This window comes from Lithobates pipiens, unplaced genomic scaffold (genome assembly GCF_037356315.1).
Source record: "Lithobates pipiens isolate NorthernLeopardFrog02 unplaced genomic scaffold, aLitPip1_a1.2 Scaffold_54, whole genome shotgun sequence".
Lineage (NCBI taxonomy): Eukaryota > Metazoa > Chordata > Amphibia > Anura > Ranidae > Lithobates > Lithobates pipiens.
Genome location: NW_027507876.1, coordinates 176770 through 187661, shown reverse-complemented (window position 1 = coordinate 187661; position 10892 = coordinate 176770). Strand labels below are relative to the sequence as shown.

The window sequence follows — 10892 nt, the reverse complement described above, 5'->3', positions numbered from 1 at the left end:
TGCTGGGAGTTATTGTTCTATTTCTTTGTATAACAGACCAGATCTCACTCACTGCCTTCCTTATCCAGGTATGCTGGGAGTTATAGTTCCCCTGCTTCTGTGCAGCAGATAAGATCCCACTCATTTCTTTCCTTGTCTAAGCATGCTGGGATTTGTGGTTCCATTGTTTATTCAGACTTGTGGATCCGCCACCTAGCAGGACCGATCAATGATGAAGAGGCTGATGAAGACCTCAGTCCCCCAGCCTCCCCTGATGGTGCATTGTCCTCTCCAGCCTCTACACAATTGTTCCCTTACTCCCCCCCTATGGAAGAGCCCCACAGCTCCTTCAATCAGAGAGTTGAGTCTCTCCCCCCTCCACCCTGGGCGAGTTTCACAGGACAGCCCCTCCTATCCCCATCTGCCCCCTCCTCCTCTATCCTCTCCCAGCCACAATAATAGCCCACTTTGCTTGGCTAGCTGTGCTGCTGGAGGAGCCCAGGGTGGTCAGGTCAGTGTGGTGGGCACGGGTGAGGTTTGGCTTGGTGGAGATCTGGTGGCCGGTGATGGCCGGCCAAGTTTTCCAGAGTTCCTCCCCCAGCCCATGGTGTCCATTGGAGGTGGTCTTCACCCCCCTTCCACTCCCTTCATCCTTTGTGTGATGCCTACAATGCTGGACTACTCCTACTTCTCATCTTACAGCCTCTCCGCTCTGACCTGTAGCTCTCCATCACTGGAAGAACTACAACCCCCAGCCTGCTCAGCCCCCCCTTGCGTCGCACGCTGACAATCGCACTTCCAAAACTACTTTTTGTCGCAGCGAGGACTTGATTATATTTCGCTCACCTTTATTTATTTGTTTGTTCAACAGACCGGTACTCTTCTTCATGCCGTGCTGAGCGAAACCTGAACAAAAAAAGAGATCGGAAGTACGGATTAAACGTCAGAGATTGCACGGTATGTCAGATTTTATTTATTTTTATTTTATTTATTTATTTTTTTGTTCTTTTAAGTTTTTTTTTTTTTATTTTTATTTTTTTTAAATACTTTAAAACTGATCTCCAGGCAAACAGCTAAATACAATTTTCCAAAACCAAATTGTGCTAAAATTTACCGCGACTTGGTTTTGGAAAATTGCTGATTGATGTGTGTATCTTATATGAAGTCGCTGCTTTCTTTCCATACTTGTTTTAATCGTAGCACAAATCACAACTTACTGTATACCACAAATATTTAGGACAAGCGCAGTGATTTTTTTTTTTTTTTAGATTTTTGATAAACAGCTAAAATACATAGATGATAAAAATACAAGGGGTCTGTTTTATCTCCTATAGGATTTGTATTTGTGTCCATCCAGTCCTGAGATTTACACAGCTCTGCCACCTAGCTGTCTGGCAGGGCAGGAGACTTGGTTTTTCTGTGTTGCAGTTAAACTGGCTAGACTGTTTTTCTATTAGTCAGTAGGCTGATAAAAAAACAAAACAAATAGGTTCTCCCCATCCAGACGTTTGGGGCTGATTAAAAAGCAAAAAACAAATTTGGGACTGATTAAAAAACAAAACAAATAGATTCCCCCATCCAAACATTCGGGACGGATTAAAAAAAAAAAAAATTGTGAGTGATTAAGAAAAAAAACAAAACAAATAGATTCCCCCATCCACACATTCGAGACTGATTGAAAAAACAAAAACAAATTTGGGACTGATTCTAAAAAGAACAAAAACAAAACAAAAACAAATAGATTCCCCCCATCCACACATTCAGGGCTGATTAAAAAACCAAAAAACAAATTTAGGACTGATTAAAAAAAAATAAAATAAAAAAAAAAAGAACAAATAGATTCCCCATCCACACATTTGGGACTGATTAAAAAAATAAACAAATAGATTCCCCCATCCACACTTTCGGGACTGATTAAAAAATAAGCAAACATTGTGACTGATTTAAAAAACAAAACAAAAAACAAAACAAATAGATTCCCCTAGCCACACATTCGAGACTGATTAAAAAAAACAAAAACAAATTTGGGACTGATTCTAAAAAAAATAAAATAAAAAAAAAAATAAAAAAAAATAAAAAAAAAAAATATATATATATATATATATATATATATATATATATATATATATATATATATATATATATATATATATATATATATATATATATATATATATATATATATTCCCCATCCACACATTCGGACTGATTTAAAAAAACAAAACAAAAACAAATTTAGGACCGATTAAAAACAAAACAAAAAAAACGAACAAATAGATTACCCCATCCACACATTTGAGACTGATTAAAAAACAAAAGCAAATTTGGGACTGATTAAGAAAAAACAAAACAAATAGTTTCCCCCATCCACAGATTCGGAACTGATTAAAAAAAAAAAATGGGACTGATTAAAAAAACAAAAAAACAAATAGATTCCCCCATCCACACATTTGGGACTGATTAAAAAATAAAAATTGGGACTGATTAAAAAACAAAACAAATAGATTCCCCCATCCACACAATCGAGACTGATTAAAAAACAAAAACAAATTTGGGACTGATTCTAACAAAGAACAAAAACTAATTTGGGGACTGATTAAAAAAAAAAAAAAAAACAACAAATAGGGTGGGGGGAGTTCCTCTTTAGCAAGTCTTCCACTCCGGCTAGACAGCAGGCAGAGCCGCAAAGTAAACCTCAGGACTGGATGGACGCAAATCCAAATCATCCTGCGGGTGAAGCCGATCTCTTAGGCTCGGTTCACACTAGTGCCACTTGTCACGCAGCTTGCGACACAAAAAGTCGCATGACAAGATGCAACCCGTTTATTTCAATGGCCCCCGTTCCAATCTCAGCGATTAAAGTCGCAGCGTCTTTAACTGCTTCAGCCCCGAAAGATTTGGCTGCTCAATGACCAGAGCATTTTTTTATGCGATCCAGCACTGCGTCGCTTTAACTGACAATTGTGCAGTCGTGCGATGTTGCACCCAAACAAAATTTGCGTCCTTTTTTCCCCACGAATAGAGCTTTCTTTTCGTGGTATTTGATCATCTCTGCAGTTTTTAATTTTTGCGCTATAAACAAAAAAAAGAGCATAAATTTTGAAAAAAACACAATATTTTGTAGTTTTTGATATAATAAATATCCCCAATTTTTTTTTTTTTTTTTTAAAAAGCTAATTTAAAAGTTATAGCATCTACAAAATAGGGGATAGTTTTATCACATTTTTATTTAATAATTTTTTCTTTTTACTAGTAATGGCGGCGATCAGCGATATTTATCATAACTGCGATGTTATAGCGGACACATCGGCCAATTTTGACAGATTTTTGGAGCGACTGACAATTATACAGCTATAAAAATGCACTGATTACTGTGTAAATGTCACTCGCAGGGAAGGAGTTAACACTAGGGGGAGATCAAGGGCTTAACTGTGTTCCCTGACTGTGTTCTAACTGTAGGGGGAGGGGACTGACTGGAGGAAATTACAGATCGTGGTTCCTAGCTATTAGGAACACACGATCTGTCTCTCCTCACAGAACAGGGATTTGTGTGTTTACACACACACGTCCGTGTTTTGTCTCTCGAGCCTGCGATTGCTTGTGGCCGCCGGTCATCACGACCATCAGCCATGAGCATCGGCACCCCCACAGTGCGGGGGGCACGTGCGAGCAAAAGAAGCCAACGTATAGCTACAACTGCTTGTGGGAACGTGCCGACCTGCCGCAGTAAAAATTACGGCAGCTGGTTGGCAAGCAGTTAAAAAAAGTTTCTGCACTGCTTTGATGCGACCTTCATGCGACTTGTGTGCCATAGAGTATAATAAAAAATTGGTAAAAATCTAATTTAGTCATCAGTTTAGGCCAATATCAATATATTGATTGGTTTGTGCAAAAGTCATAGCGTCTTCAAACTATGGGATAGATTTAATTTTTTTTTAAATGTTGTTTACTAGTAATGGCGGCGATCAGCGACTTATAACGGGATGTTGCGGCGGGCATTTAGACACTAGCTGATACTTTTTGGGGACCAGTGACACTTATGCCCCATACACACGGTCGGAATTTCCGACGGAAAAAGTGCGATTGGATTATGTTGTCGGAAAATCTGACCGTGTTTGGGCTCTAACGGAATTTTTCTGTTGGAATTTCTGACGCCAAAAGTTTGAGAGCTGGATCTAAAATTTTCCGACAACAAAATCCATTCGAACTTTTTCCAATCGTGTGTAGAGAATTCCGTCGCACAAAGTGCCATGCATGCTCAGAAAAAATTTGGAGACGAAAGCTATTGGCTACTGGTCTCTACGTAGTCCCGTCGTACGATGTTTACGCCACCTTGTTCCGAGCAATCAGATTTTCGACAAATTTGTGCGACCGTGTGTATGCAACATAAGTTTGGGCCAAAATCCGTCTGAAAAAATCAGACGGATTTTGTGGTCGGAATGTCCGACCGCGTGTATGGGGCATAATACAGTGCTAAAAATATGCACTGTCACTGTACTAATGACGCTGGCAGGGAAGAGGTTAACATCAGGGTTGATAAAAGGGTTAACTGTGTGCCTAGCCAGTGTTTTACTACACTGTGTGCTGTGCTTTTACTCGGGGAAGAGATGGAATGTATTCCTTGCTTCACAGGGACACAAATTCCATCCCTTCCCTTCTTTGAGTTCTGTCTTTCTGCCTATTTTATTTTGTTTGGCTCTAAAGACCATTTGAATGAGAACAGCGTACCACAACCACAAGCCTAGCATTTTGTTTGCAGTTGTGGCCCCATCCCCTATAATATGTCCCGTTCAGTGGCAGTACTGCCTACCTAATATGATGGGGGATCATTTTTGCCATGCCACAAAGCATCGTTGCCATAGCACGTGTACACTCCTTTCCATCTGCCTTTGCAGCTTAAGGGGGAAGACATTCAGAGGCAGTACAAATTTGGCACAACTGCCTATTTTTACTGCCCCACAACTGTAAGAGTAACCTGCACCTAAATCTCCTTTGGAACATTTTGTACATAACAGATGATCCTATAGGGTTGCCACCACACTTTAGTGGCGCACGGTATGTAGTGTCCGTGATGAACAGCAGGTGTGGCCAAATTGTGTTATCAATGGGAGAAGCTTAAGGAGCATACTTAAATCAAACAAGGTCAGTCTGTCTCCCAGTACAGTCCACCCCTCCAGGTCAGTCTGTCCTCTAGTACACCCCCCCCGGCCAGTCTGTCCTCCAGCATACTCCCTTCTTGGTCAGTCTGTCCTCTGGTATAATCCCTCCTTGGTCAGTCTGTCCCCCAGTACATCCCCCCCCCCCCCCAGGTCAGTCTGTCCTCCAGTATAATCCCTCCTTGGTCAGTCTGTCCCCCAGTACATCCCCCCAGGTCTATCTGTCCCCCAGTATAATCTCCCCTAGGTCAGTCTTTCCCCCAGTACATCCCCCCCCAGGTCAGTCTATCTCAAATATAATCCCTCCTTGGTCAGTCTGTCCCTCAGTACATCCCCCCCCCCCCAAGGTCTATCTGTCCCCCAGTATAATCTCCCCTAGGTCAGTCTGTCCCTCAGTACACCCCCCCAGGTCTATCTGTCCCCCAGGTCAGTCTTTCCCTCCAGTACATCCCCCCCAGGTCAGTCTGTCCTCCAGTATAATCCCTCCTTGGTCAGTCTGTCCCTCAGTACACCCCCCCCCGGGTCCATCTGTCCCCCAGTATAATCTCCCCAAGGTCAGTATGTCCCCCAGTACGTCCCTCCAGGTCAGTCTTTCCTCCAGTATAATCCCTCAGATGAGCTGAAACCCCGGACACAGGATCTAAAACCCAGAGTGTCCGGATGAATCCTGGACAGGTGGCAACCCTATTATCCTACCAGTAGAACCATGCGTTGTCATCCTTGCTGCTGCTGTAGCTGCTTAGATGTTGGCATCTTTGATAGCCCTATCACTGAATGGCAGTACCTAGCTCCACCCACAGCTCTTTACATTGACAGTCCATTGCTCTGCAGGAGTTTAGGGAATTAAAGTGATACTAAAGTCTTGTTTTAAAAAAAAAAAACAAACGTGTTATACTTACCTGCTCTGTTGCAGTTGGATTTGCACAGAGCAGCCCCAATCCTCCTCTTCTTGGGTCCCTTCTTGGGTCCCACTTCTGTGTTCCTGGCCCCTCCCTCCTGTTCAGTGCCCCCACAGCAAGCAGCTTACTATGGGGGCACCTGAGCCGAGTCACAACTCCCTTTGTCCATTCAGACATGGAGCCTTGCCCTGGCCCCACTCCCTCTCTCTCCTCATTGGCTCACTGACTTTGATTGACAGCAGTGGGAGCCAATGGTGCAGCCAATCAGGAGAGAGAGTCCCGGATGGCCAAAACACTCATGGGCTGAGGGGAGGCTGCTGTACACAGAAGGCTTTTTTATCTTAATCTATAGAATAGATTAAGATAAAATACCTTCTGCCTTTACAACCACTTTAAATAAATATTAAAGGAGAAGTGCAGCCAAAGCTCGTTTGGCTTTACTTCTCCTGAGCATCACATGAGTGTAGTTTGTTCTGCACTACCGTGACCCGTTTTCAGCAGACATCACAGAGCTGGTTCAGGCTCTGAAAGATCGCAACCATATGGTTGGGATCTGCCCACATGCCTGGACCAGAACCGGCCCAGTCTCTCAGCGAGCTGCTGAGATCCTGAGGCAGCAAGTCCCGCCCCCCTCCACAGCCTGCTGCTCCAGTGAGCATTGAGCGATCAGTCGGTGGGGAACAGATGCAGCATCGGACCAATACTGCATCCACCTAGGTTAGAGCGGACCTTGAGTCACTTTTTCAACTTTCCATCTATTAAATCTTCTGCCCTTGTTGATTTACCTTTGGATAGTAAAACATTTTTTTTCTCAGAGTAAATATCTTATACAACCACTTCATGTTTCTTGTCTGGTCATTAGCCTAGGCTTATGACACCATGCATAGTTCTCTCTCTCTCTCACTCTCCTGAGAGTTTGCCAGGAAGGGGGGGGGGAGGGGTGCCGCTTACCAATTTTTAGATGTGATGGCTTCATTAGTTTTCTTTTTTTAGACTCTTCCTTTATTTTCACCTGGGGATCTGGGCAGAAATTCAGATATTTTTCAAAAGCACAAGCTCTCCAGCAGAATGTATCAGTTACAGGAATGAGACAAACCATTTACCAGGATGCTTACAATGATCACTTTTTCATTTTTTTTTTTTTTTATCTAAAATCTTTATACCAAAAGGAAAAAAAAAATATTTGCTGTTACTGCTTATAAAGTATTAGCTGGCGTTCCGTTCAATTTGTTTAATGTATTTAAATCTGCTAGTAAATTCAACACTCCTCTCCCCCCCAGGCTGACGATGCTGCTGTCCAAATGTGCCTCCTGTTCTCATTCCTCCAGAGTGTGTGTGTGTGTGGGAGGGGCTCTCTAATACAGGAGGCGTGTTACTGACCAAATCACCACGTGAAAACAGCGCAAGAAAAGCCTAAGAAAAAACAGGTTGACGTCCCCCACCCCTCCCGCCGCTCGCCGGTGTTTCTTGGGCCAGTTCCCCAAAGAAATTATATATATATACATATATATATATATATATATTGCTTTCAAAGGTAAAGAACAGATTTGGGGTCTTTTTGACCCCATATCTCTTCATAAAGAGGATCTGTCATCCTTATTTCTATAGAAGTGAGGAAGGAGGGCGCAGTAGGGCAGACCTTAGGTGGTGACAAAAATACCTAGAAGCTGTTTCTATGCAAAGCTAACCCAGATATTCTCAATACATCCAAGGACTTGATGAAAGCCATTCGAAAATACTTCAAAATTTTGTTTGCTTTAAACATTTGATTTTGGAACAAATTGACTTCACCAAATGAAAACTGCATTCACTGTTAGAAAATTGTTTGTTTGGGAACAAATTTCCATCCTGCTTCTTCGAGAATGTTCTCCAAAAATGACCATTTGACCCCACTAATCGAATGAATGTTCTTAAAACAAACCATATCGACTGAAATTCTACAAGCTTTAGATTTTTCAATAAAATGATGTTGAACGTCAGAAGGGTGTGTAGCACTAACCCCCGAAGGAGCTGCTGGTTTTATTGGGCTTACCGTTACCTTCTTGACTGCCTCTCCGTCTAGGGGTTCCCATGGTAGATGACCCAAAGAAATGTGGAAACCGACACTGAATCTTCTTTTGGGTTATTTATTTGAAACAGAAACAGAGTCTCTCAGTTTAGGGTAGAGGGTTAGGAGTAAGTTCAGGTACTTCAGACTGCAAAAAAATGAAAGGAAGTCCTTATAGTAAATCCAGAGAATAGGAACCGGTTCACAACTGGACTTCACAACCCCCGGATAGACCTCCTCTCACTAGGCCTAGCAGCCGGTAGGGTGTTAAGTAAAGTCTCTGCCACAGACTTGCGATGTACACTTGAGTGTAGAATGTTTGACAAAGTCTCTGCCACAGACTTGAGCGTTACTGAGGGACATAGACAAATTTTAAAGAGCTATCATACGGTATCGGCATCTCTCAGCCGATCCGGCGATACCGTATGAGCGTTGATCCACGCTGCGTCCTTCAACTAAGCCTCCAGGCTCCTTCAGAGAAGCGAGTCTTTGCGCACGGCCTTCTCCTGAAGAGTCCTCCCCTGGGGTTTTTCCAGTTGCTGGGCCTCTCCCTTCTGATGAGACGGCACCGGACCACCTTCGGATCAATAGGCCTGAAGTCCATTCAGGCCTGTCCCTGCAGTTGCGTGGCCTAGGGCCAGCCAGCTCCGAGACTCGAAATGCATGGTTCCACACCCCAGGCCAGGAGGGTCATGGGGCTGGGTCAGGAGGACCACCCGAACCAAACAGCCAGAAACCCGAAGCACGTGATGTCAGTACCTTAAATACCACCTCCCAGAATGCACAGCAGGGGAACACTCCTACTAGGCTAGTTCCGAGAGAAACAGTGGCATTCAATACACCCAGCTATACTGCGTTCTTACTCTTGCCAGAGGTGACAGCGACACCTGCGGCCAAGGAGAACCCAGTGCAACCCAGCTGGACTGGTACTGAAACCAGAAATTTAGAAAATTAGTACCAAACCCCAACTGTGGTCGTCAGGAGCCAGCGCTACAGGTGGGATGGGTGCCGAGAGAGCCACCCATTGAGCAAATTTTGGAAGGTTTATCAACAATTTTGGAATGGGTAAAAATCCCCTCCATGCACGGCCAGCTGGAGTAGATTCTGTAAAAATATTTTTCACAGGTTTGGATGGCACTTTTTTTATAAATTGATATGATGTAAGACCAGCACTATGGCAAGGGCAAGTCTAAATCCTGCCATAGATGGATCAAAACTCAACCAGTACAACAGGGACTGGCCAAGATTCTATCCATCTATGGGCAGACTTGTTGTACTGAGGTTGACCCATCGATCATCTATGGCAGGAGTCTTTAAACTTTCTAAGCAAAGGGCCAGATTACTGTGGGCATAAACAATGCCCCATCGATGGTGTGAGTGGGAGGAATAGTCTTCCATTGATGTTGTCAGTTGGTGGAATAAGGCCCCAAGGGCCAGATAAATGTGAGCCAACTGCCACATCTGGCCTCCAGGCTGCAGTTTGGAGACCACTGATCTATGGGCAAACCAGTGGCAGCCCATGCATTAAGGGCCACCGCTGGTCGCTTTTCTAACACTAAAACGCCTCTCTGTCTATCCGGTGCTTGGGTCTGTTACCTGTCACCTGATTGGCTGTAACGACAGGTGCCACTATTAGACAGCCTATCAGGAGATGAGGACCGCAGGAGATGAATAAAGGACCCCGCTCGCCGCTGTCACCCACTGACCCACCAAGACAGGATAAGTGGCGGGCAGACGGCAAGTGGGTGGGAGTCACACTGGGGGCGTTTGATGGCACAGTGGCTGCAATTGATGGGCACAGTGGCAGTGTTCGGCACAGTGGCAGTGTTCGGCACAGTGGCAGCGTTTGATGGCACAGTGGCAGCGTTTGATGGCACAGTGGCTGCAAATGATGGGCACAGTGGCAGCGTTTGGCACAGTGGCTGCAATTGTTGGGCACAGTGGCAGCGTTTTATGGCATAGTGGCTGCAATTGATGATTTTTTTTTTTTTTGCACCCCCCCCCCCCCCAAAAAAAAAAAAAATTTGAGCACCAGCTGCCACTGGGGCAGACTTGTTGTGCTGAGGTCGACCCATGAATCATCTATGGGCAGGCTGGTTGTACTGAAGTTGATCCATGGATCGACTTCAGTACAACCAGCCTGACAATTTTTTTGCATGCAGTCACTATCGGCAGCTATAGCTACTAGCAGTGATCATTGTGTTATTCACTTAGTAGGGAAGGTTACTCTTCAGAGGAACACAATAGCGCTGCGGGAGGAAACCGCCCATTAACACTGACTGTGTTGATGGAGGAATCAAGAACATTTTCTCTCCTTCCACCCACGGTTGAAGAAGAGAAAGTTGTATAATCTATGGGTTGCTTTAGGATGCCTGTAGGCGGGGTAGCAATCCTTCCAGCTTCACTATATTATTCTGGCAGTGGGAATGCCTCCGCTCTCATAATATACTGATCAGCACTACAGATGATTGGCTGCAGCTGCTGATTGCATGAACATTTTCCAATATTTCTGCTCAACAAATGTCGATCGTAACATCAACTTCTGCTGAGTGGGAATGGCCATAGATCAAAATTCATCCGGGCCCTGCTGAATTCGATGAATTTTGATCCATCCACCGTATGGGCAGTTTCACACCACGTTTAAAAAAAAAAAAATGATTGCGTATTTTATTATTATTATTATTATTATTATAATACAGGTTTTCTATAGCGCCAACAGTTTGCGCAGCACGTTATTATTGTTTATTATATATTTCAACAAAATGGTTTATAAAGAATGTTTTGACCTTTTTGGGGAAATATAACGAAAGT

At 43.8% G+C, this 10892-nt stretch overlaps 1 protein-coding gene across 2 annotated transcripts in view; it reads left to right on the top strand.

The window, feature by feature from the left end:
- The first annotated feature begins 377 nt into the window (after positions 1–377).
- Positions 378–10892, top strand: part of LOC143957682 (SH2 domain-containing adapter protein D-like) — a 77229-nt gene continuing 66714 nt past the window's right edge. The window contains exons 1-2 of one of the 2 annotated variants that reach the window (XM_077467373.1): positions 378–490; positions 851–936. The gene's annotated coding sequence lies outside the window, so the exon portion shown is untranslated. Of the gene's footprint in view, positions 491–516; positions 937–10892 lie in introns of those variants that run through there. The other variant, XM_077467374.1, reaches the window with a different exon arrangement.